This window comes from Notothenia rossii, assembly GCF_949606895.1.
Source record: "Notothenia rossii genome assembly, chromosome: 8".
Taxonomy (NCBI): domain Eukaryota; kingdom Metazoa; phylum Chordata; class Actinopteri; order Perciformes; family Nototheniidae; genus Notothenia; species Notothenia rossii.
The window spans coordinates 61,876,104-61,903,705 of record NC_136906.1 but is presented as its reverse complement, the minus strand read 5'-3'; the positions used below and the strand labels follow the sequence as shown (position 1 = coordinate 61,903,705).

Here is a 27,602-nt window from a genome sequence, read left to right as displayed (position 1 = left end):
TCACGTTAGTCAATTTCACCTGTTTCTTTCAGAATGAGGCGAAAAAGTATAAAACGAGGTGAAAATCACTACAAGTCTGGGCATGTTGAGAGCTGTACATACACGAAAGGGAGCGGTTCTGGCCAGCATGCGGGACCGGCTTTACAAGGTTTCAGTGAGTAATATGAGTGCAATGTTTAAGGTTAATGTCAGCTAGCTAACATTAGCTAACAAGGTACACTAACGTGTTTTGTTTTAGCAACTAGTTTTCTCCTTAAGAACTTCGTGGTGTCTGTGTATGCTGTGGATAACATTAGTGTTCACAAGAACAAGATACACTCCCGTGTTTTGTTTTAGTTGCTCTTCAGATTGAAGCGGCCAGTTTTATATCGACTATATGTGTGATCTCCTTTTTACATCTCGTTGTGTCATTTGAGTTTATTTGCTGTGTGTAGATTCAAGGATTTTGGTTATCTTGTCCAGGGATGCAAACTTGTCACCTTTCGGCGAAATTCTCCGTTTTTAATCCAAAATAGGTCGTTTGTGTGATTCATGTAGATCTGCAATAAAAATATTTTGGGGTATGGGGCCCGGATTAATGTGCGGCCGCGAGCTTTTTTTACATATTATAATGAAGTGCGAGCTGTGTGCTCGAGTCTTCCTGCCTGTCGGCTCTGCTCATGATGTATAATAAGCCTCTGCTGCTCGGCGATGATGGTCTAGCTTCAGCAGCTACATTACCTACGGTGCGTTCGTTAATATTAACTGTGCGTCCGTAGTCACTGTGGCAGAGTGGACCGCTGGTGAACAGCTGTTAGAACGGGCCGTTCAGGTGTTCAGAGTAGAGCTCCCTGTCGGAGCGGCAGAGCGTGATGTGCACTGAAAAGTTTTTTTTTCCCGTCGCAATATTATCGTTGAGCTAGCTAACTAGCATACATTGTCACTATCTGCTAACGTTAGCTTTAGCCTTTGTTTTCTAATCGTTTTTTTCATAGGCTATAAACAGAGGTGGTATAAGTATATATCTTGTACTTGATTAAAAGTAGAAGTACTCAGTTCTTGTACTTGAGTAAAAGTAGAAGTAGCCTACTCAGATCGTGTAGGCTACTTGAGTAAAAGTAGAAGTACTCAGATCTTGTACTTGAGTAAAAGTAGAAGTACCAGAGTGTAGGAATACTCTGTTACAGTAAAAGTCCTGCATTCCAAATGTTCCTCAAGTAAAAGTAGAAAAGTATTATTATCAAAATATAGTGAAAGTAGCGACAGTAAAAGTAGTCATTTTGCAGCTTGGTCCATTTCAGAATAATATATATGATATGTTTTATAATGATTGATCATTAAAGTGTTATCAAGGCTGGTAAAGGTGCAGCTAGTTTGAATGACTTTGTATACTGCAGGGTAGCTTTTGGATTTACTCCAGGTGGAACTAAAGTCTGATTTAACACTTGATTATATTTCACATCATTCATCCACATCTGTAAAGCAACTAATTGGATTAAATACACGGAGTGGAGTAAAAGTACAGCATGTACCTCTGAACTGTAGTGGAGTAGAAGAACAAAGTAGCAAAACATTGAAATACTTAAGTAAAGTACAAGTATCTCAAAATGGTGCCCAAGTATAGTACTTGTTGAGTTTATGAACTTAGTTACTTTACACCATGTGGCTATAAAGATAGAAAGACTAAGCCTTGCACAGAGGCATGAAAATACATTTTCAAAATGCTCAACAGTGCTGCCAAAATTATAAACTGACTGCTACACAATTAAAATAAATGCTTTTTATATATTTCTATTAGATGTGACTCTATGGCATTTCTGTTATTATTAACACTGCTGCTTTAGTTGTTCTGACTGCTAAAATCCTCTGTTATTCCTCATTTTAAAGCCGATATTCTGTGGGGTCAGGGGGCTCGGATCCTTGTCACCTTTTTCATACCTGATGAGTTTGCATCCCTGTTGTCAATTTGTTTGGTTATCTAGGCACAGCTGTGTGTGACTCCCTCTGGTACACTGGTATGTGTTTTCCTAATGTAGAGAGCATTGATTAATTAATAAACTACACACTGACTCTAGATCCTGACCAAATCCTTTTTTGTTGATCAAATGTTTTTCAAAAATGTATTGTATATTATATAACAGCTGCACATCACAGACCGGAGTCTCTGCTACTGTGGACCACGAAGGAGGCGATCATCATCCCCATCCCCAAAGACCCGGCATGGCATGGAAATCTCCTCCTCCTGGAACAATTCTACACCCAGCATATGCTCCCTGTGTTGGCCAGTAGAGAGGAGGACATTTAAATAAACATACTCTTAACACCCTCGGACTCTGCGTTGTGTTTCGTATGTGTGATGGGGTGTTATGCAGAGGGGAGGAAAACAGGACACAGCAGATTGGGATTGTGGTGGAGATGCTGAGCAGTTATTTAATTGTTGCGTGTAATTATTATTATACTGCGTGCTTCTTAATTATTCCATCTTTTGCTGTAACATGGATCTGTATGTAACTCTATATTTACTTGTTATCTACCACACTTCCTTCTACATCATACACCATCATTATACATGGTGTATATAGGATATATATATATATTTGTATACATATCTGTAAATTGTATAATTTTATTTTTCGTATTTGGGATTTCTCTTTTGTCCACTCAAATACACTTGGCCCTTTCTCTTTTCCATGTGGAAAATGGCAGCTGCATATTCTGCTTTTCTCATCTGGCTCCCTGTCTGCTCATCTACAATGAGACAATTATATAAGTAATTACTAATAATCATTTAAACCTGTTATTACCAATATTTCACAAATTCATGTAAGCTTAAGAGCACAGCTGTATGTTGAGTGTCAACTTTGCTTGGTTCATCTTACTGGGGGGGGGGGGGGGGGGGCAGCTACATGGATGTCGGTGCAGTCCACAATAATTTTGCAGTTGAAGGCAGAATGAATTTATTATTGACTCAGAATGAAGCACAACTTCATGTCATACAATACATTGACCTTATTTGTAATTGTGTAAAAATATATGAATATTGATTAGCAAGCAGGACCTGCAGGATGGATCTGGGAAGAGAGAAGAATAAAGAAAACAGATCACCTTTATCGGATATTAAAAATTCAATTTCAAAACAAGTTGCCGCTCCTACAGTTTTCTAGTATGGAAAGATGATTTCACATGACCAATGCAAAATATCACACTCAATACATGTGTGTCTCTGGGGGGTGCATTGTGCCTTTGATGTATATAAATAATATACCATAACCAAATACTATTACGTACAGTGGAAATCAGGTTGCCAGAGCAGGTCAGTCCAGTGTGCATGTTCCTCAGGGTCTCAGCAGTTACAGGTGAGGTAAAGAAAATAAAAGAGAAACAGGTCAGTAACAACACTTTAAAGTAACAACACTGAATAATTATCTATTTTAATAATTTTCTCTCAGTAATCACTCAACTACTGTCTTTCCAACAAACAGATTGACTCACTCTCACTATCATCACAATGAAACACGTCCAGAAGAATGTCATGCAAAGCTGCCTGCCTTCCTTCCTTCCTTCGACTCTCCCTGAACTGCCTGATCTTTTCATGTTCAATGTTAACCATTTGTGCAGATAGCATTAAGTAGAAAATATGCTAATGTGGCGTTAGCCTACCTCCCGCCCCCTTAGCACCTGGTGGAGGGGGCGATAGGCTACTCTTCAAATGTTTCACAAAATACTTACCATCATGACTACTCTTACTGTTTAACATTTTGGTTTACTTCATGTTAAGGCTAATACAAATGACAAGGCTAAGTAATGTAATGTAATGCTAACTAACATGCTCGCTACTAGCTAGGTAGCTAACTTGACTATGTTCCATGCAAAACATGTATATTACCTGATATGTTTGGTCCAACGACTCCTGGTCCTTTCATAAGACGGGAAGCGATAGAACGAGCAAGTGGTATGATCTCTTTTGTGATTACAACCTGGTACAAAGCACACAGACATCTTGTAAAAGTGAATTTATTGGAGCAATCTCTTATATTTATTGGAGGGAATAAATCAGTCTTCTTCTTCCTCTTTGCTTTGCGAGTCGCAACCAGTCTTGGAGCATTATCGCCTATGACATCACTTACGCGACCCAGAATGCATTTGGGATTTGTAGTCTTTCTAGTTGCGTATTTTTCATAGTCTTATATCTCAACAGTTTTACGACAAACTGTGACTTTTTTTACATGGAAATGATTGTTTAAGATTGGCAAATATCGTATGTGTCATTCGTGGCACAATTCAAACGGGATCAAAAGATAACTTTTCTCTCTCCATTGACTTCAATGTATAATTTTCCGCTTCCGGGGTCCCATGGAGGCTCCCGGAAGGGGAGGGACTTCGCCTCTCTATCCTCCGATGAAATCCTCAGATACTCGCCCCGTCCCCTTACTGTGTATCGCTCACTGATTGGACGATGCAGTGCATGCACTCATGCTTCTTGTTCTTGACATGAGAGCAGTACCCCAGTGAAGAAAATAAATGAAACTCACGAGAGTCACTCCTCAGTTTAAACTGTGTTTTGTTTCAATTCATGTATCATTTAGTTACAAATATGTGATATATCTGAACAACAAAGTGGTCAAAAATCATTTTATTCATTTTTTGAAAACATTTTCATGATCGCTTTTTTCGTTTTATATTTTCATTTACTGTCATTTCCGATCAGTCAGTCATTAAGTGCTATTAAAATGTTAATGTGCTTCATATCCACACAAACAAACAAAGTGTGCAATCCAATGAATGTTAATCTAACTGGGTTTTGATAGATAACATATCTCTTTTTCTTCTCTCAATTATTTTATTTCTATTGTGCACTCTAATCAATATTAATCAAACTATTGTTCGTTTATACATTTTAAGAATGGCGTTTATCTTTTTTGAGAATGAGTTCTTATTTTATTTTATTTATTGGGGTCTACAACAGATGATACAAATGTTTGTGACATACACGTTCTCCTGACGAGACCTCAAATCATCTTCCTAATATCTATCAAACTATAGATCCTACACATCCACTGGACGTGGATTCTGAAAGTACAATATACACTTCTCGCTAGAAATCTAATCAAAAAGCATTTTAATGGCCAAACTATCCTTCAATTTATGATTTTCCAGAGAGGGTTATTTGTAAGGTGGCCGGCAGGTGCAAAAGCGGAACGGCCAAAAACACATAGGCCTACATTAGCAGGAAACAGCTGCAAATCCTGAAATGAAAAACAAATGTGCTGCTGCTCTCACTGATACTTGCATCTGCCATTGTGTGTGTGTGTGTGTGTGTGTGTGTGTGTGTGTGTGTGTGTGTGTGTGTGTGTGTGTGTTAGCATTAGCCAATGTTCGTGTGTGTGTATTTTCCCCATAAGGCAAGACCCGCCCAACTCTGTCTCTGATTGGCTTACCCTGAAATGTTACCCCGCGTTAACCAATCATCACTCCTCTCTGGCTACTTTCACTTTTCCATGGTGCTGTGAGAGGACATCGCTGTATTCTCCTGTAAGTTACATCCGCAGGGAGATTCGGTTCAGTTCCATCACTTAATGTAACGCAGTAACGCACCCATCTAAATCACAGTAACTATAACTATAACGTTACTTAATGGGAATAGGTAACTAGTAACGCTATTAGCTACCGTAAAAAGTAGTTGCGTTACAGTAACGCGTTTCTTTGTAACGCGTTATAGTTACTGTGCAACGTGTTGCTATATTAGTCCCAACACTGCTCCCAAAACACATACCAAAAAAATACATTCCGGAAGTGCTCCAGGCCTCTAGGGGGCGCGCTACGTGGAACAGATTGATGTCTGACCAGACATAGAGAGAACAAACAAGAGGGCTGCAAATTGAAGCCGGAGGAAACAAAGTTGATCGAAGTGGAAAAAGTCGATATATAAGAAGGTAAGTTTTGTTTTGATACAAATAGCGTCATATTTACCCAGCTAGCGTTAGCTTGTTTGGTAAAAGAGCTTGCAAGTCAAGAGACAGCACTGCACCTAAATGTAGGCTAACTCTTGACATCATATAGATATATTAGGTGCAGAGAGGAGTTGGTTTATTGTGCCCCAATGTAAATCCTAATGTGAGAGTTAAAGGACGGTCAACAATATAATGTACCATGGTCTGTTTGGATTTATTGTGGCACTTATTCTTAATTAAGTGAATTTATTTTTATTTCAGTCAGTCATTTGTGTGTATGCAGGTGCGGGACATTCCAAATGTTCCAAAAGTGAGCACTCCACGAATGGACAACAGTTTGCCAGGGTAAAATAAAACATTGTCAACATATTATTTTGTGCCACAAGAAGCAGAATGTTTTAACACTACAGTTTGAATATATTTGTTGTTTACCTTTATCAGACCTCTCAGGCACCCACAACCAGCGTCTGATCTGGTAAGACAAATTAAAAATGTAATTATACCATGTAGGTTTGAATTTGTGAACATTAAATTAGGGGTGCACCGAATGGGAAATTCTTGGCCGAAACCGATACCGAAAATAGGAAACAGTTGGCCGAAAACCGAATGCCGAAAGGCCGAAAATGATTAATAGAAATATATATATAATGTATACATTTTTTACCAATGTTGTTCAGCTGCCTGATTATGGAAAAATAAATGATTATGGCAAAACTTAACTTAAATAATAATCACTATTATGGGTCCATAAAACATTTATTCAGCACTTTTGAATGCACACAGTACATTCATTCCAAGTCAAGTGCATTTTCTTTTCTCTGTAGGATAACTACAACAAAGTGCATTCAGAACAAAGCCAAGGTGCTCTAAAACTGCATAAAAATCCAGGCCAGTAGGCCTACAACAAACTAGTGTAAATAAAGACTGTAACAGCCAGGCCTTCAACAACAACAAATGCACCTATAAGTGCATGCATACAAATGTGCAAACTGGATAAATCCACATGAATGTAACTATTTAGAAATGAAATTACAATTCAATTTCAAGAATCTGTAAATAAGGCTGTCTGTCCTCATAAGCAAAGTAGTAAACATTGTATAAAGATACATAAAGTGAAAACTGGATACAAAATCCACAATCAATTACAAATTAAATTACAATTTCAAGAATCTGCAAATAAGGTGGTCTGTCCTCATGAGCAATGTAAACAACATTGTATCATTTAGATACCGAAAGTACAATATATTGAACACTGTGCTGCTGTCATTTCCCCCTAATGATAACCTGAGATGGTGAATTATAACTCACAATGAAAATTGTTCAGGAAAGTGGGTATAGAGTAGACATGTACAACTAGATAAGCTTATGATAAGCCAGCCTTGTCTACTTATTAAGGAAAAGTGGGAGGTTATTTTTAATGAACAGTAGCTTCTCTGCTTTATCAGCCATAAGTCTGTTCCTCTTCTCATCAAGCACATGAGAGGCAGCGCTGAACAGTCTCCCGCTGTCAGTGCTTTTGATTTGATCTTACTCCGCATATTTGTCCGGGTGTTTTGATTTCAAGTGGTGGAGTAATCCCGAAGTGGTGAAAGTCTTTGCAGTTACACCCCCTCGAGAAATGTCAGCTGAACACGTTTTACAAATCGCAATCCGCGCCTCTTTCTCTGATATTTTTAAATATCTCCAAGCGGCAGACATGTTGGCTTACCAACGTAACCCTGTTCTCTGACATTCGGTGATATTTTTTCGGTGCTAGAACCCTTTCTGCCGAAAGCCGAAAGGGCCTTTTTAACAATTTTCGGCCGATAATTTTCGGCGGCCGAATATTCGGTGCATCCCTACATTAAATCAATAAATACCTTTGTGTGCACTTATTTCCTGTGTAAAAATAGGATGGAGAACCAACCCCATTCCAGGAAGAGGTCCAGTCTGCCCCGGGTCAGAACAACTTCTATAGGTAAACGATGTTGACAGTTGAATCATGACACAGTTGTTTGCTGTGTATCTTTATTTGTACATTTGTTTGTTTGTATAGCCTCCAATCACAGTGGGTAACATTGCCAGGAAGCAGAACAATTATACTTTCATACATTTCCAAATGACACCCACAATATCTGACATCTTAGTGAAGACGATACAAAAAACACCCACAAATATTTTTCAAAGATCAGGTATTGTTTCTTGCATCCATTTCAAATGTTTACAAGGATTGTGCAGGAGTATGACATAAGTGCTGTTGTCAGTTTAGAACCCAATGTATTAAAAAAAAAACAGGAAGAGGATCGACATCCTTTTGTAAATATGACTGTCATGCATATATCATGTATTTGAAAATAATTATTCCACTCTCTTCTCACTACAGCAACTACACGAATGTGTATGCACTTATCATTATTGATAGCCAGTCTGAGCCAGAAGACAAAATGGAGCAAAGGTATTAATTGTTACTATTACCACTTAATTGTTCTATTCTATTCTGTAAATCTTATTACTAGCTTCATCATTTAATATTACAATACATCACTTTTTAATAGAGCTAAAGTGTGGGATGTAGCAATCCGCGGCTTCAAAGGTGCCTCGTTCGATCCCTCTCATGAGACGTCAGTTAAGTTCACTGATGATGAGGGACACACTGAGGATGGAGGGGACACTGGTGGCCCCAAGCGTGAGTTCCTGACCCTCCTTATGTAATGCCTGAGAATGCGGAGAAAACATCACGTCAGCAACTGTTTGTGCCCCATGGCTGTGTGACTTTCCCAGCCGCTCACTGTCTCAAAATCTGATTCTAAATGTTCTCTATAAAGATAGAACTAATACACAATTATGAATGTATAATATAAGCTGTTTTGTGTATTTAATCATGCATTGGTCTACAATTTAATGATGGCTTCTACATATTTCACATAAACAGACAATGAAAAAATGTGTCCTTCATGCTGATAACTAGTTATCTGCCAATTAGTATTCTAAAGAGAGTAGTGTGTTGCTTATTTTTTGCATTTGAAACAGATACAATAACAAAAGTGAACTTACTGTTGTGTTCAACTTCTGCCAAAAACTGTACATGTTTGCCACAGGAGCCACAGAACACTTGAACTGTGCCATGGTGTTGGCCACAGAAAGGAAAAACCATGGCAGCCTGAAAAGACATACATTGATGTAGTAAATCCATTTAATCAAGTCAATCAAAAACACATAGTCTAAATAGTGGTTAGCTAAATAAATAGAAAGATAAATCATGTTTACCGTTGAATCTGTGTTTTGTCTCTTTCTCTCTCCTTGAATGTCTTCTCTATATTTGTTCTTGAACATGTCTAATGCACACTACTCTCCTGTCATTACTTTGTCCCTCTTCACATTTTGTCACTTCTCTTTCTCTCTCTCTCTCTCTCTCTCTCTCTCTCTCAATTCAATAGCTTTATTAGCATGACCATAGTTACAGGCAATTGCTAAAGCTCTGTATAGTTGCAACATCTATACACAAATACATACATATAAACAAACTGCTAACGGCCCGTCTACACTACAGGCATCAAACAATCTTGAAGCTGGGCGTGTCTGAAGCTTGGCGATTTTTTGCGAGCAACGCGACCAACAACCAATCACATGAATCTCCCGCCCCCGACATACAAAGCAATAGCAATGTTAAAACGAAGTAAACTGGATATAAACTCTCCAAACAGGCGAAAAAACTATCAGTTTCACCCACTGTCTCTGCCACCTCCCTCCATGCCTGGTTCCTCCGGTTTGTATCCCGGTAAATAGTTCGGGTCGTAAAGAACCGGGTGATTTGCTACCGTAATATCTCGTTTGGAATATGAGGAAATGAACTGCGGTCTGGCTCTCCCAGCTTGCACGCGGTTTGATTGGCTGCGCTTGCACTGGCGGGATTTGCATAAACGGGATTTGATTGGCTGATGCCAAGCATCGAGCCTCATTGTTCAACTTTTGATGCCGATAGATGCTCTTGATGCTTGCAAAGCCATGCCATGCTCCCCACAATGCAGTTCGGCGAAGATTTAAAAATCTTCTTCGTCACCCCATTCAAGTGAATGGGCGAAGCGTTGAAAGCATTTTTTGATGCCTGTAGTGTAGACGGGCCGTAAGAATTCAAATGTCCATTTTACGCGGTACTCACTATGGCCCGGGTTATTTGCCTGCACTTGATTTGTCATCTCTTTTAACAATTTTCTTCCCTCACTTTATCTTTTCTTCACGTGTAGTAGTTAAATGAACTTTCTTTCCTCCCGATTTCCATCACTCTTGTTCGTTCTCTCTATGTCTGGTCAGACATCAATCTGTTCCACGTAGCGCGCCCCCTAGAAGCCTGGAGCACTTCCAGAATGTTTTTTTTTGTATGTGTTTTGGGATTTGTGTTGCGTTTGTTTTCGGGGTTTGTGTGTTATATTTAGTTTGCATCATTTCTGTAAATGCAGTGTTTTTCTGTTGTTTTTGTTTTCAGGGTTTGTTTGTTTTTCATTTCATTATTTGCAGGTGTTTCCTGCTTATGTATGTGCGGAAGAGGATTAGGGCCACATTATATGTTTTTATACTTTAATCTCAGAATTCTAACTTTTTTCTCAGAATTCTGACTTGTTTCTAAAAAAAAAACCTCACCCTGAGCACGCACAAACTCACAGCCGAAGTAAAAACAATAAGTGTGGCTTGATATTGAGTAAGAAAAAGGTTGATAAACGCTGTGAGAATGGGTCTGCAGAGAGAATTTCGCCGCGATCCCAACTGTCTGTTATCAGCCTGCAGCCAGGGAGGAGAAATCAGCAGAGCTGCCTGCACTGAGTCTGTGTGTGAGGAAGTCCGTGGATTGGTCAATTTGGACCAATCAGCGGGGGCTTAACGTAACGGCTCCGTGGACGTAACGTAATGGCTCCACGGATTGGTCCATTTAGTTCCGGGTACGTGCTTACGTAATCTCGTACCCGGAAGAATCAAATGGATGATGATGTTTCACCAACGAGGCGTTTTGGGGAGGTATTTTCTGTGTTAGAGTTTTACTCGCTACAGGGTGTACTTTGAGAGTTTTGACTCTGCAGACCGTTTACATGCATAAAAACCTTCATAACACACAAGGGGACGGGTAATAACCGGAAAAGCATGACATGTGACCTTTAATATATTTTTGACAACAGTTAGCAATGAGGAATATGCTAAATCATTCTCAACGTGCACAGACAATACTCATTTGGATTGTTTACATTTTTGCTATTTGTTGGAAATAAAATAATCAAGAATACTAGCCTTATCCTTTATATATAAAAATAGAAAGTTACATATTGATATTAAAGTGGTGCATAATACCTGATGTACCTGATCCCCTAACCCTAATGAAAGAGAGGATATCAAATATAAAATAATAGTTTTAATTTATGTATATATACATTATATATATATATATATATATATATATATATTATCCTCCACCTAATTTTAGGTTTGGTAAAGAAAATAATCTCAAACAGATTCAGACTCAAGTTAAAATGAGGCCTCAATTTGCATGCGTTGCACACTTGGAGAAGTCAGCCACCTCTCTCCCCCATGATTGCCGCTGGTAATGAGAGCGAGGCCTGACATTGCCACGCTAAAATTTAGAGTGAGAGATGTTGACGAGAGAGGGAAATTGTGTCGTCTCTGGAGTATGAACATCCTGCTCAATTTCCTGTGCAAGCCAGATAGTGAGTGCTGGAAAGAAAGATGGCATGAAATAAATGGGGACAGGGCGAGAGAGAATGAGTAAATTTGCTCTGACATTTAAGAGTTAACGCAAGTGTGTGTCAGAACGATTCTCCCTGGTTGTGACTTAATAGGAGATGACCTGCATTACTATTCATGTGCTAAATCTACTCTACACAAGTACAGTTTGCAGATTCAGGGACAGCAGCACTACTGTACTTTACAGTGTGTTTGCATATTTAAGTTTTTTTTCCTGACATTTTGTTGGCCTTGCCTGCAGTTATGTTTGTGAATATTACACATCACAATTACAGTTCAGCTAAACATGTTCTCCCAACAATCTCAACGTGTATTTTCAACACATGCAGTTTCACAGAGGCACATTTTTAACAGTAAATACACACATATGCAAGCACACAGTCTTACCTCACCCACGTACTCTTTAGATTGCATACACATCCTATCGTAAGAAGCTGCATACGGAATAGGAAAGCCTTCAGCATGTCATCCTGGCAAGACCACCGGCCTCTTTATCCCGTCTGCTGGCTGTCATGCGCACAGAGCCTCCTCATGTCCCTCGGCCTAACTAGCTCCCTAAAGTCATTATATGCATGATCAAGGGCTAGATTTAATAAAGGCTACGTGTGTTTAGCCCCTGAGAGTGAAACATGGGAGAGGCTAACTGGTGGGCGCAATGGGAGGTGAAGTCGATCTGCTGGCACCGCTGAAGTGACAGCTGGAATGAACCTCCAGCATTATCTGGCCTTTGTTGGTGTGAGAAAAATGCACTCAAATCAGATGTGAATGTAATATCTTCTTCGCATTTTCAGTCAATATTGCGATTTTCAAATAACTGAAAGAAACCAGTTGATGTTGGGCAGCTGTTTGAACCATTTACATTAAAACATGCAGTCTATTAGAGAGCATATTGTAGGCACTTATAAGTGTGAAGTATAACGAAGTATCCTTAAAGTATATAGACTTTAAGGATACTTCGTTATTTAAGATTTGTTTTTGAAGCTGAGATGCTTTAACTTTGTTGGAAAATCAAACACAGAAAAGTTCAAGTAGAAATTGTGTAAATGTACCATTTCATAATAATAATACATTTAATTTGGGGGGCGCCTTTCATTGCACCCAAGGACACCTTACAGGGCATAGGGGCAATATAGTGAACAATGAAAACAGTGGATTTCGTGAAATATCAGCCGGGGTAAAACAAGACAAACAACTGGAAATGGACTACAGAAGGACACAAAAGGACACAGGGTACAATTTATAAAGAAAATGCCAGTTTGAACAGGTGGGTTTTGAGTTGGGTTTTGAATGTTGTTATGGAATCAGTCGGATATGTAATGGCAGGAAGTTCCAGAGGGGGGGGGGGGGGGTGTACTCCTGAAGGAGATCGGTGATGTAGATGGGGGCAAGGTTATTGAGAGCTTTATAAGTGAATAGAAGATTTTTGTAGTCAATACGGTAGCGTACAGGAAGCCATTGTAGCTGAGGGAGAATGGGGGTGATGTGGTCGGATGAGTTGGTGCAGGTGATGATCCGGGCAGCAGAGTTCTGGATTATTTGCAGTCTATTGAGGAGTTTGAGGAAGACCAGTCAGAAGTGCATTGCAGAAATCAATCCGGGATGTGACGAATGAGTGGACCAGGATTTCAGTCATTTACACGGTTTCTATACAGAGTCATCAGTATATACTTTAAGGATACTTCGTTATTTAAGATTTGTTTTTGAAGCCGAGATGCTTTAACTTTGTTGGAAAATCAAACACAGAAAAGTTCAAGGAGAAATTGTGTAAATGTACCATTTACACGGTTTCTATACAGAGTCATCAGAGTATTGACACCTAAATGTAAGTACTTAATTTAAGAATATTTTTTTTAAGAATCCCAGGTAGAAGAAGCATAATGTAGTTGAGGAGAATTTTTTTAGCATTAGCCTGATAATCCGACTTGTTTAGGGGAGAGGAAGAGTTTCATTTGTTCTTACCAAGCTTTATTGAGTGATTCTACCTCCCTGATGATGACATTTTTTGTGTTGAATTTGTATTCATACTGGTACAGCTGTACTCATCTAATAAACCCGGGTTGCCATTTATATGTTGCTATTTCTTAAGTAAGTAGCTAGCTATGTAGCAAGATGGTGTCCCCAGTCATAAAATCTGATTGGCCTATCTATATCTTTAACCGGTGGTAAAAGCCAACAATTACCACAACAAGAGACCTATAATCTCTGAACAAATCAGAAATGTTAGCAGTGATTCAGAGCTGTGGAAGCAAACACGGTTAGCAACTTGTTTAAACCATGACACCAATCGTTTCCTTACCTTAATCTGGTCGATGTAGATGTCTAAACGTAACCATCTAGAAAAATGCTTATGTCCTTTTGGGAGGCAATGATGGACAGGTATGAGTACTCCTCTCAGTCACTAATTGGTGATATATATATATATATATATATATATATATATATATATTTACAGTCTCTGAGAACACTTGAGTTTCCACATCCTGAAAATATGGAAGCCAGTGGCTGCCTAGAAGGTAGGAAATCAATCTAAAAAATATATGGCATGCTTTAGAGAATGGTCAGCAGTAATGTAAAGTACACACAAATGTAATTAGTCGGCTTAAGGTGCAAAATTAGCTAGATGGTTTTTTAAAAACAGAACCAGTCAGTTCCAGTTGAAAGTGCTTATATACGCATTTCCATCAATAAGCACTTGTGACTTGCATGGAAACACCCCACCATGTTTCACACAAGGTAAATTGTAAGCTATACTCTATCTCTCTCACACAAACACACACACACACACATGCATGTCATCCAAGCTAATTCATTTCTTGCCCCTGCCATTGTTCCGCACCACAATTAGCTACGCTTTGTTTGTGCTAAATGCGTTTTCCTGACGTGTTCATTAAGAAAAAATTGCAGCACAAAAATAACTAATTAGGGGAAGAAGATGAAGAGCACACAGCAAACTAATTGGTGTAATTTATTATACTTTGTATCATGTAGCTTTGGGGTGATACAGGTAACAAATAGATTCATTGTATGATTAGCCAATCTGCTTCCATTTATCTGAGTTGGCAACATTTCTTTGTTATATGCTTACTATCCAAATACTGGATGTACAGTGGGGCAAAAAAGTATTTACTCAGCCACCAATTGTGCAAGTTCTCCCACTTAAAAAGATGAGAGAGGCCTGTAATTTTCATACCTCGACAAAAAAATCCAGAAAATCGCATTGTCTGATTTTTAAAGAATTTATTTGCAAATTATGGTGGAAAATAAGTATTTGGTCACCTACAAACAAACAAGATTTCTGGCTCTCACAGACCTGTAACTTCTTCTTTAAGAGCCTCCTCTGTCTTCCACTTGTTACAGTAACTGTATTAATGGCACCTGTTTGAACTCGTTATCAGTATAAAAGACACCTGTCCACAACCTCAAACAGTCACACTCCAAACTCCACTATGGCCAAGACCAAAGAGCTGTCAAAGGACACCAGAAACAAAATTGTAGACCTGCACCAGGCTGGGAAGACTAAATCTGCAATAGGTAAGCAGCTTGGTGTGAAGAAATCAACTGTGGGAGCAATTATTAGAAAATGAAAGACATACAAGACCACTGATAATCTCCCTCGATCTGGGGCTCCACGCAAGATCTCACCCCGTGGGGTCAAAATGATCACAAGAACGTCGAGCAAAAATCCCAGAACCACACGGGGGGACCTAGTCAATGACCTGCAGAGAGCTGGGACCAAAGTAATAAAGGCTACCATCAGTAACACACTACGCCGCCAGGGACTCAAATCCTGCAGTGCCAGACGTGTCCCCCTGTTTAAGCCAGTACATGTCCAGGCCCGTCTGAAGTTTGCTAGAGAGCATTTAGATGATCCAGAAGAGGATTGGGAGAATGTCATATGGTGAGATGAAACCAAAATATAACTTTTTGGTAAAAACTCAACTAGACGTGTTTGGAGGAGAAAGAATGCCGAGTTGCATCCAAAGAACACCATACCTACTGTGAAACATGGGGGTGGAAACATCATGCTTTGGGGATGTTTTTCTGCAAAGGGACCAGGACGACTGATCCGTGTAAAGGAAAGAATGAATGGGGCCATGTATCATGAGATTTTGAGTGACAACCTCCTTCCATCAGCAAGGGCATTGAAGATGAAACGTGGCTGGGCCTTTCAGCATGACAATGATCCCAAACACACCGCCCGGGCAACGAAGGAATGGCTTCGTAAGAAGCATTTCAAGGTCCTGGAGTGGCCTAGCCAGTCTCCAGATCTCAACCCCATAGAAAATCTTTGGAGGGAGTTGAAAGTCTGTGTTGCCCAGCGACAGCCCCAAAACATCACTGCTCTAGAGGAGATCTGCATGGAGGAATGGGCCAAAATACCAGCAACAGTGTGTGAAAACCTTGTGAAGACTTACAGAAAACGTTTGACCTCTGTCATTGCGAACAAAGGGTATATAACAAAGTATTGAGATGAACTTTTGTTATTGATCAAATACTTATTTTCCACCATAATTTGCAAATCAATTCTTTAAAAATCAGACAATGTGATTTTCTGGATTTTCTTTTCTCATTTTGCCTCTCATAGTTGAGGTATACCTAGGATGAAAATTACAGGCCTCTCTCATCTTTTTAAGTGGGAGAACTTGCACAATTGGTGGCTGACTAAATACTTTTTTGCCCCACTGTATATCAGGCTGCTTTTTCTCAAATCATCTGTGTTTTTAGTGCATTTTTTAAAGCGTCTGTCTGTTTTCCTCGTGTTCGAATTTATTACAAGGCTTCCCCATGTCATGCCTGTCAGCCATCTGTGTGCTCTGATATTGCAAACGTACTCTCATTTCGTAGATGGATGACATAAATATTCACGTGAGACATTATGTAGCCTACATTTGAATATTCACAAATGATTATACAATCCTCCTCCACATCTCATGAACAGCAACGTTCTCCAGCAAATGTAATGAGTAATGGATGCTGCATATTTTTTAGGGCTTCACCTCTTCCCTACTTGTTACCAGAGGCTATCCTCTGAAGCTCGGAGTTCAGGACTGGCCAATTTAGATCCAAGCAGTAAAGACATCTTCTGACCGTGATTTCACCCAAGCTCAGATGCAGAATGCCGGAGGAAGAGTGCGTAGGAGTAAGCGTGTATGTGCGCTCTATGGGTATTTTACAGACATGTGGATGAAGAGTAGAAAAAGTAAGCCGTGGAGAGAGACAAACAAAGTGCCACGAGAGAGAATAGCAAAACATGAAGCGTTTAAAAAGGGTGCCTTGTGCTTATGTTTGTTTGCATGCCAATTAGACCGAAAGCAGAAATGTATTGAGTGCACACAAAAAAAGTGGAAAAATCCAGATTTGTGCTATGTGAGACAGTAGGATTACTAATGGATTTTCCTCATCGAGAGCCAGCCACTAATGAGGAGGCAGATAGAGAGAAGGCAAGTGGCGGGTCGGCTGTGTAGGTCGCAGGGAGGAAGATTGCTATGCAGGGTGTAGGCAGGAGGGCCAGGATCACCACACTGGATTTGATTGTGTGCAGGCAATCTAATAACCTGTGCCCTGTACATAACTTTGCTTGAATCTGTGCTGGCACTGTATCCCTCCTCTTTACATTAGAGGGGATCACTTTACTGTTGTTAAAGAAGCAGTCAGCAAGATCTGAGAATTTTTTTTGATATTTGAACTCCCTAGCAAATACATCGATGGCCTGTCCTGTGAATGAGCATGAACGCGTCTTGTTGCTAATTGGTTGGAATCTATGGTTGGAATAGAACACTTCATGGTATGTTTCTGCACAACTTGACTTACTTTTGGTGCAAGGTCCTTTTCTATATTTTGTTATCCACTGCGAATAATAGCCCAGGTAAAGCAGGATTCTTAACAGATCTCCTTGGCATCACACTGTGAAACTGACGTGACATAATTTTCAATGTGATGCTCCTGCACTTCATCAACTGTACGACATAGTGGAAGGCATAGTTATGTGGGATAACCTTTTTTTAAATCTACGTTGATAAAAAGAAAGTTTGCTATATATGGTAGCTTATCTTTTTAGAAATGGAGGCTTTGTGCAGGATGTTCCGTGTTTCATGTGACCATTATCTCCGACCAATCAGAGGTCTGCACTGTTTTAATGCCACCGTCCTCAGCTGGCATTGAATCTTGATTGAGTTGATACCAACCAAAACAATTAAAAGTAACCTTAACTATTTTTGCTAATGGAAGCATAAAATGAACTATAGTAGAGTGGAGCCATGCCAAACTTTGCAGTGGTGTTTCCCATTTACAGAGCAAGCGCTGCGGTAGAATACCAATTGAATTTGTTATTGAACTAACAGAAAGGACAGCTAGCATCATCAGGAAATACAGTATAATGCATTAATTGTATTCTTAATTGTGTCGACTTTTTTCATTTAGTTTTTGATGTAAAGCAACAGTAGGCCACACATTTGTGTGAATTTGAGTCTCATTGAGGCAACTCAAATTTCACCTTGTCTCATTACTGAATAAGAAAAAGCCCACAACTGTGAAATCCCAGGAACATTATTTCAGCCATTTGCTTTGTGAGAACGTTATAACAACTGACAGAAAAGATGACTATAGCTACAATACTTGACCTAAGTTGTCATGTACTGTAATGTCCCTTTCAAGAAATATAGACCCTGAATAAGACAGTATTTGGTCTCGTGTGAGAAGGCATTAAAGCCCAGCTAGGATTGAGCAGTTGGAGCAGGTTTCTTACGGCAGGCAGAGAGCATCATGTAGCCTGGAGACCTTGTTAGCCTCTCCCCTCTGATCAATGAAGAATGACAATGCCAGGGGCAAGGCACAGTCCCATGGGTGCTGCAGTCAGCCGACGCATGACAGAAGCACTACCCACCCAAAACGGATAATGTGTCAAAGACCAACAGAAACATAAAGCGCTGCTCAGGCATTCATGTTAAATCTTTAAGATGTCATGTTTCACGTCTGAGAGATTCTCGCGAGGGCTTTCCGTGTAAGGGTATATCTGTGAATCTAAGCCTCAAAGATAAGACCATGGTTTTGAGTTGTCAAATAATCTGAAGGGTGCACCTCTCATTATTTAAAAATAGAGAAAAATATCATCCTCAGCTGGGCCTGCAATAAGGGAAATGCATATTGATGCGCAGTGCATTATTACTGTTAGCATGCTGGCCATCCTTAATATTTATGACATCATGATGGTATGTTAACATACAGGCTTTTAGCACCACAGAGTAGAAAGTAGCTGAGTTTGACTCTCATGACTCTGAGACATACAGTATGGTTATCTATGCTAGCTTGCCCTCTAGCTGCAGTGTTAGGAAAATGTGGATGGGTAAAGTTATTAATACCATTTCAAATAAAGTCCTATGGGAATATAAAAAAAAATCATCTAATGACTTTAAAGTGTTGTTCTGTGTGACGGGATGTGGAAGAGGGTTCACAAGGTGATGAGCCACGAGATGTTATTTTTGCAATCGAGCTCAGCTTTCATTTTGAGTCTAGAGTTGAGATTTATTTGTAATACTTTGTAATACATCTTTTTGATTCTGAGCTTTGGGCATGGCTGCGGGTCAAGTACTACAAAGTGATTCAGAGGAAAAACGGCTGCTTGATCCACAGGCGACTTCACTAAATAAAAGAAGATGTTGTGCTTCTCTTCTGCATCACAGGGCAAAGTGTCCCAGAAAGATGGATGTTGGGTTGTGCACATGGCAAGCAAAAAGGGTACATTTGTGGAGTAAACATTAGTTGAAATCCACGCAGAAGGCTCAAATAAAATGCTGTTTCACAATAAATAAATGAGGACGAAGAACGGTGAATGCACAAATGTATTACCACCTAAACTCGATCATTCACATGAGGTTATTATAACTGTTTACATTTTACACCCATCAAACGCCCAGGTGAACTGAGCAATAGGAGGTTGTTCTATATTTATACTAATGAACACAGGGCGACTGTGGCTGAAACGCAGTGCGGTTGTCGTTCAACCAGAAGGTTGTGGGTTTGATCCCAGCCCGTGCAGCCAACATGTCGATGTATCCTTGGGCAAGATACTTAACCCTGAGTTGCTCCCGATGGCATGGCCAATGGTGTGTGAATGTGTATGAATGTTAGTTCCTAGAGTAAGGTACACTGCTCTGTATGAATATGGGTGAATGACATGTACTGTATATGTAAAGTGCTTTGTAAAGACTGGATAAAGCGCTATATAAGTACAGTCCATTTAACACTGCCAAATGTGCAGCTAAGAATGATAATTTAAGTGTTTTGGACAAGGTCAGGACATCTGGGTCATCGCAGCATCAAGCTTTCGTCACCATGACAAGCTGTGCTGTAACAGTCTAAGAGACGCAGGTTAATTAGTGGGATTCCTTGCCACTGTTGTCCTGCACCAGTGACTAATGTAATAGCATTATTACTGCGGCTTCCTGTATAATTAAATTGCTCTAATCGTATTTGTAGAGTATTGCAAGGTTTAGGTTCAAGGTGCACCTGTGAACTTCGGTTTTGTTGCAGCACTAAGACGTGCAAAGCTTCACAAACATTAACGTGTCTACAGAAACCCAATTGAACTTGCAGATGAGATCATATGTTTATCATACACAGGGGCACCTAACCATGACTCCATGAGTGTTAAAAGCCAGGAAATCACAACCATTAGCCTTCACAGTGACAAGAAGTGAATACTGGACTTAAATGCTTTGAAGACAACAATCAAGTGGTTCCACTGACGAATGCTGAACTAGACAGACTGAAATTAAAAGCAACTGTTTATCCCTCTGGCAACAAGCAGAGCTTCTCAGTCGCTGAGAGACTATTCAGTTCGTTGACTCCTTCTGCGAGTAGTGACAGAAACCCCTGTCAGACAGACCATCACTCACTGTAATGGTGTCACCAGCTGAACAGTAGTGCTGTTACAGTTGCATCTCTCAGGAAGCATTGCTGCATTACATGCCCAAGAGATCTGAACGCACAGGAAACAAGCATCACAGAAACAGGCTATCATACCGGCTTTAGCTGCTACTCAATGCAGTCAATTAAAATGGCTGCTGCAGGATGCTCAGCTTTTTTCACCATTTAAATTCAGCAGGGAAGGAGTGAACATTTAAAGGTACACCTAAGTTCAAATACAGACTATTTTTTCACATAAGGATTTTTGCGCTGTACTCGCAGTCTTATGCTGTTTTCTGCGACTGGCTGTATAGTCTGAGGTTATGATCCTTGCTAGGTGAATTTGTGGATGTTGTAAAAGGGTAACTATTTAATTTACCGTAATCTTTTTTTACCTCTCATTCAATTTTGGCACAATTTATTTGACTAAGAAAGATGCTAAAAAGTAACCTTTTGTTTTAAAGATGAGCATCACAGAACAAAACAATATCCAGCCTTAGGAGAACAGCTAGGTATTTATGGAAATATTCTAATCCAATTTTAAAAATTAGTTCGATACCACTCCTATATCTGTGTGTCAAGTATTGAGCTAAAGGTAGGAGGCAATTAGCTTAGCTTAGCATTAAGAATGGAACTAAAGAGGGGACAGCTATTGGATCTGTCCAAAGTTTAAAAATATGATTACCAAAACCTGTTAATCCAGTTGTTACAAAACCTTCACTCACAGTGTCTTTCTTTCTTTCTGTCCTTCCATGCAGGTGGCTTCACCACAAAGCCTGATTTGGTTTGATTTGGTGCCGATGTCAGCTTGGCACCGGAGATGGTGTCAGCTGGACAATGATAGAATAGCAAGCGACTTGTCAGGAACAGCATTCATTGTTGTTATCGGGGTAATTTATTGTTCGAATGTACTGAAGCTTTGCCATGCCCTTCTGGGGACATTGCCATTCACGCTGATAGGACTGGCAACAAACTGTGACGCGTCTCATTGCTGACAAATACTGAGTCAAACACTTGAGACAGCTGAGACGCCTCGAGTCACCTGGAGCCGATTTACCCTCAGACTGTCTCTTTTTCATGTGAACAAATAACATGTACATCACATCTCAGCACACATCTAAACAAAAGACACACACATACATGCAAGTCTATGTGCATCTTTTAAAATACTGCACTTTGCCGTGTATTTATACATAGCCTTTCTAATCATCTGACCTCTAAAAGCTCTGTTACACTGCATGCCAATATTTACCCATTTACACCCACATTCAAACACTGAAACAAGCTGCCAAACGGCTCATCATCTAATCTGATGCTTAATCACACACTCACACTTACCAATGGTTTGGGAGCAATTTGAAGTTCAGTATTATGCCCAAGGACACTTCAGCATGTGGAAGCGGGGATGGAACAGGCGATTCTCTGATAATTAGATGATCCCCTCTACCTCCTGAGACACAGACGCAATGTGCCTGTCATGTCATTTGGAAAACCACTTTCTATTTGCACCACCAGAAACTGACAGTGCATTTGTGACTTAAACGTGTACTAAGCAAGAATAGGTTTTTTTTTAAGTATGAAATCCCTCATTGTATTTCTCACAAATGAAAACTTGAATTCATAAGCAAATTCATAAGTTTAACACACTTGAGGGGTTTCGGTTTTGCAACAGTCTTATGACCAGTAACTTCATTTGTTTGACATTGGGGTTAGGGTTGGCTAGCTAGCTACTTTAGCTATATGTTATTGTATAATAGAAATTCCTGAAAACTCTGTTAGCATTAAGCATTATCAACCATAGTCCGCCATTGCCTCAAAAATGTCCAGCCTGTTTCCTGACATCATTGTTCCGAAGGCCATTGCTTTGAAGATACACATCCTCCCTGAGACAACCATAAGCACATAGGTAATCATTATGCAGAATGACTGATTGGCTAGTATGTTGCCTTTATTGATAATGACTGTTCATTTGTCAAGAATGTCAGGGTAAGTCAATCAGGAAGAATAGGAAGTTCATGCCTTTGGTGTAGAAGCAAAACAAATATTGCAACCGTCAAAGTCTGATGGTATATCTCTGCATAATAATTATCTAAATGGTTGTTGTAGAGAGAGTCTGTGTTTAAGGAGCGATTGGCCTTCAGAAAAGTTAGCATTTGATATTGGGATAACAGGCTGTAAGAAGAATGGGCTGGGCCATGTGTAGTCCCCTCAAAAACGATATGCTGAATTATATAACATTATGTTACAGTAGTACAAAGAGAATAGTAATGAAGCAATGTCTGTGTTGTGTTGTTGGCGAAAAAAACATTAGGTTTCATCATTCTGAGAAATACAAGAATCTGTGATTTAAGAATCCATTTAAGCCAGTAGGAGATCTATTTTGGCACAATGGCACCCATATGCAGGTTCAGTTTATTGCATTTTCGTCCATAGCCCATTGTTTGCTCCTAAACTAACCAATTCTCCCTCCCAGGGATCAATAAAGTTAATCTTACTTTAACACTGCAGCTTCTTTTTCTCCTCCCTACCGCCAGCACCATCACCCTTCACTTCTTCCTTGCACGCTCACGTACACACTATTTATGGATGCCCACATCAATCCTATAAAGACAGCGGGACATGTGCACACATGCACAAAAACACAAACACATCCCACATCCAAGCATATGTCTCATCCTGCTAAACAAACATGCACACACAGACATACACAAGCCTTATAAAGAGAGGAGAGAAGCCTCTTAAGTTCCAGCACATTGCTTTTGCGATGAGTCCACCGGGCAATCATCGCCCATCTCCACCAGTGAAATGAGCCCAAAATTGTGAAGAGAAGAAGGCCATTTTGACAGGCGGGGTACAAATACAAGGCGATAGAATCTCAATGAGGCCTGAAAGAGGGAATGCATAAATAGATTAGATTGAAGCAACTGGCGCCACACAGAAAGCAAATCTAATTATGAGGCGGCTATGTCTCCTGATTTTCGAATAGGGGAAGCTCATCTCTACCCGGCGGAACCTGCTGGTTCCACTCGGACAACAGAAGCCATTGATGGAGAGAGAGACAGAGGGAGTGAGATAGATAGAGGTGCATATATTACATATTTTAACAGTAGAGCAGACCCAGGTGCCAGTATCATTTTAAAACAGAAATAGGCAGCCGGGTGTAATAAATATGGCAGATGTTAAGGCGACTGTGACACCCATAATGTTTTTGAAAACGTCTGGAAGGAGAAAAAACATGGCCAATTAGAATAGGATTGGTCTACAACTGTTGTCTCATGTTGGTGAAACAAAAGGTCACATGTCCCAGTTTTACATTCAAGTGCATTCACTTAAGAGTGCGACTTCCCCCCCTCAGGGATGAGATTTCCACTGGGCTCGATTCTGCTGCAAAGTGGGTTAATAGAGCACTTACTTTCTTCAAGCTTTTGCTTAAACAAAGTTATCTAGATGAACTCCATTTTTTTAATTCAGCCAAATACAGTCTGATTGCGACGTTTCAAATCCAAATGAAAAAGCACCTCACTGCAGGGAGCCGAAAATATATGCCAATTTGTTTTAAGGATTGGATATAACAATTAAAATTCATTTTCCAGTAATTATATGGAATCAAATTAAACCCAAAGCTGTTCCTCCAAGGAAAGTATAATGCATGTATGTAATTGAAATATTCCAGCATCTTAATGGCTCACAATTAAATATGCATTAGTGGAGCAGTGTCCCCTATCAGTCAAGAATAGTGGATGTCACTGTCGACAGCCACAGGACCGCTTGTTTAAGGTGAAATGTAAATCTGTTTAAAGGCCACTGCTTTTAGATATTGTTCGTCATCAGCTGATGCTGTGAGCAGATACAAAACACTCAAATACCACTGTTAGTATAGGGAGTAACTCTAGTGGTCATTACTATTATCTGTATTAATTGTTATTCATGTTGCATCCATCAGTGAATCCATTCTATCCCAGCATGTAGAACAATGAGCCAAAAGTACAAAAGGAGGCATTTTCTTTTCATGCCCTACATGCAGCTGGAAAAACGGCGTTTACAACTCAATCGAAGGGTGAATTAAAGTAAAATGCAGGTTAACTCGATTTGTTTTAGAGGATCATTGTTCAAGGTGATCATTAACTTGTGCACATTGTCGCAAGCTGGGAACCAGAGCCTCCTGGCCTGGTGTTGCATGACCCCCCCGCAGCGAGGAACTCCCATTCAGGGATTAGACTAATGGAAATAAAAGAAACATGCACAACAAAAGAAACAATCACTGCACAACCAGAGCACTTAAATTAACTCCTGCCTGGTACTTCAAGGATATTATATATAATTCATTTGAATGCAAAAAAGGTTGGAATGAAAAATTGATTTGCAGAATGTACTGTGGTGGAGAGATGTATCGTTTTGTTCTGCTCCCCCAACAGACAACTGGCTTTGTTTGAGCGACTTGAAGAAGGAAAATATAGATGGGACTTTAATTAGACAGCAAGGCAGCCACAACTGCCGTCTTCAATAATCACATAAACATATGTGGTCATGGTCAGCTGAAGACATCCATCACAGTATTTCTAATTATTGCACCAGCAATTATTTTTCTGAAATAGCTGCATTTGTCATGTGATATCTCCGCCATGTTAAATCTTAACTTCCACTCATCAGTCCATTAAAATGTCCATTTGACCCTTGACCTTTCTGCTTCCCCTCACTCGTCCCCAGATGAAATAGTTTTACCGTGCACTCGGCTACGACCTCCAACATGCCCTCTGCCCACGCTCCCATGAGCACTGTCTGCTGTGATAGAGTGGCTAGCTTGTAGGTGCAGTCCAGGCCGGGGTGCAGCCGTACACTGGGTGGGTGAGTGATCGGGGGCACAGGGGTCTGCCAAGCAGCAGGTGGAGTCAGTGACTCTGTTGCTCGGTCAGCTTTGCCGCTCGGACCTTCAAACCTCCGCTATCATTCTATTTCGCCTCAAAACATTGCGATCATAAACACTTCCTCTTGTCGTTATTAGTGTTTCAAGGCCAGTTGTGGAAATGTAGTCCTTGTTATCCAGATTTTTCCAACATTTCTGTTAGTCTGTGTGCGCCATTACAGCACAGGATAAGCCCTCCTAGTTCAAATCAGGTCCAAAAACGCTCTTGTATCCATTAAACTCCATCAAAACTCCATCAGGTATTCCACCGATATTGAAAAATAGCTTTTACAGTGTAAATATATATTCATGATTCAGGCCATCAATACAAGCACCGTTGGGCTCCTTCTGTTTACAGAAATAGCTTGTTTTTGTCTGAGGTTATGACTTTGATAAGCAGCAGTCCCAACATAAGTGTTGTTTGACTTATTATGCCTCGCTGAAACTATACATCACCTTGTAATTGGTCGCTGTAAACACCGATTTTACACATGCTGTGTCTCCAAACTACTCTGTGCATTTCTTTGTATGTGTAACGTCAATGCAGCATGATAAAGTGGATGTGAATAAAAATGCTCCAGCGCGATTCCTGCAACTGGAGGAGAAATTCAGGATGGGGAAAGATATTATGCAGGGCTCTCTCCTCGCTCTTCTCAACAATTAATTATGATAAGCCCTCAAGCAAGGCACTTAAAACTGTTTATGTTTAGGTTTAAGACTCTGGTTATCCTATTATCCTGCCAGATGTTAATATGTGTGCTGCAGCAGTGTGGATACAACACCGTGCATTGCTTGAAAAGAGCATGCATGGTCAGCAAACCATCCTTAGACAAATAAAGGAAAATAGAGGAAGAACGTTATCCTCCATCAAGGATGAGTCAAGCCGCCCGTGCTCCCTCTCTACAGCCTGATGCTTAAATCCAACACCCGCTCCCCAAATAAGCCTTGAGCCTGCACTTTTCTTTCCCTGTGCCGTAGACCTTGACCCTCCGTACCCCAGGCACAGGCACACTCGCTCTGCCCGGGTATCATGACTGCTTCCGCGGAGGCCGAGGCAGATAAGACATGATGAATGCAGATTGTTTGCCGTCTGACAGACTCATTCGTTTACAGTGGGATGGTGCCTTCACAAGGGGCAACACCATGCAACCCCTGAGTCTGAGAGGAACTGGAGGAGGAAGGGTAGAAAGCAAAAGTGAGGATAACAAAAGAGGAAGAAAATAAGGTGTGAAAATGAGTGCCCATGTAATAGAGAGAATGAGAGACAAAGTGTGGATATAAGGCTCATACTGGAGGACACAGTGACACAGACCAGACTAGCTGCCTGATATTAGAAAAGCAGCAAGAAGAGTCCATTTGTCCCTTAAGGCAGGTGGTGAGAAAAGAGACATTGGAATAAGAAGAGTGACATAACAACAAAGTAAGCAGAGAACAAAAAAAGAGAAAGATAGAAAAGATGCATTCAGCACATTTCCTGTTTATAATCGAGTGGCTTTCATCGCAAGGCTGTGGGGTTTATGCTTCTCTCTGACACACAGACAAAGCCCCGTCTGATACTCTCCATGGCAACTGAACGTGGTGACTAATTTTAGGGTTGCGGTTTGGATAACACTTCAGTTATTAAATACCCGTCCGACAGCTTCTGCGCTGTGCCGTCTCTGAACAGAACAAGGGACGTTCACACACTTGGCCTGAAATTTCAAGTCAAAAATCTTCTTCCATACAACGAGCTTACGATGTTCACTTATTAAAATCCAAGTGATTCATCAGGATTTCCCGGATTCACACATTTTGCATCAGAGAACCACATCAAAACTACAGTTGTTTTGTTCATTTGGGATATTGGTTTTGTTTGCCAGTCAGCTCACAGCTCCAGATGCAGCAGGTCGTTTTCAGTGAAAAAGCTCTAAAAACTGAACAAAAGCAGAATCAAATTCCTAGTGAATGCAGCTTTTAAGGCATTCATAGACAGTTATTTAAAGGTTTTCTTCACATTATTTCATAATCTTGGAGGCAGCAGGAAACAAAGATCTCACCGCAAGGTCCAGTACCTGTTGTGGATTCTTTGATTGTATTTTGTCTACATCGTGTTTTTAAAGCCAGAATCAGTAGCATTTGTTGGTTGCGGATAGTAAACC

The 27,602-nt window shown here is 40.2% G+C and overlaps 2 long non-coding RNA genes across 3 annotated transcripts; one reads left to right on the top strand and one right to left on the bottom strand.

Annotated features, from left to right (window-relative positions):
• Window positions 1-7,686: 7,686 nt before the first annotated feature.
• Window positions 7,687-8,963, top strand: LOC307016900. 2 transcript variants are annotated; one of them, XR_013801965.1, is made up of 3 exons: window positions 7,687-7,887; window positions 8,293-8,364; window positions 8,465-8,963. It is a non-coding gene; the product is annotated as an uncharacterized lncRNA (long non-coding RNA). The 2 variants fall into 2 exon arrangements; XR_013801966.1 differs by having other exon boundaries at window positions 8,293-8,963.
• LOC307016899 lies at window positions 8,491-12,149 on the bottom strand. Its single transcript, XR_013801964.1, has 3 exons — window positions 12,045-12,149; window positions 8,964-9,069; window positions 8,491-8,624 (listed from the first exon to the last, which is right to left on the bottom strand). It is a non-coding gene; the product is annotated as an uncharacterized lncRNA (long non-coding RNA).
• Window positions 12,150-27,602: the final 15,453 nt, after the last annotated feature.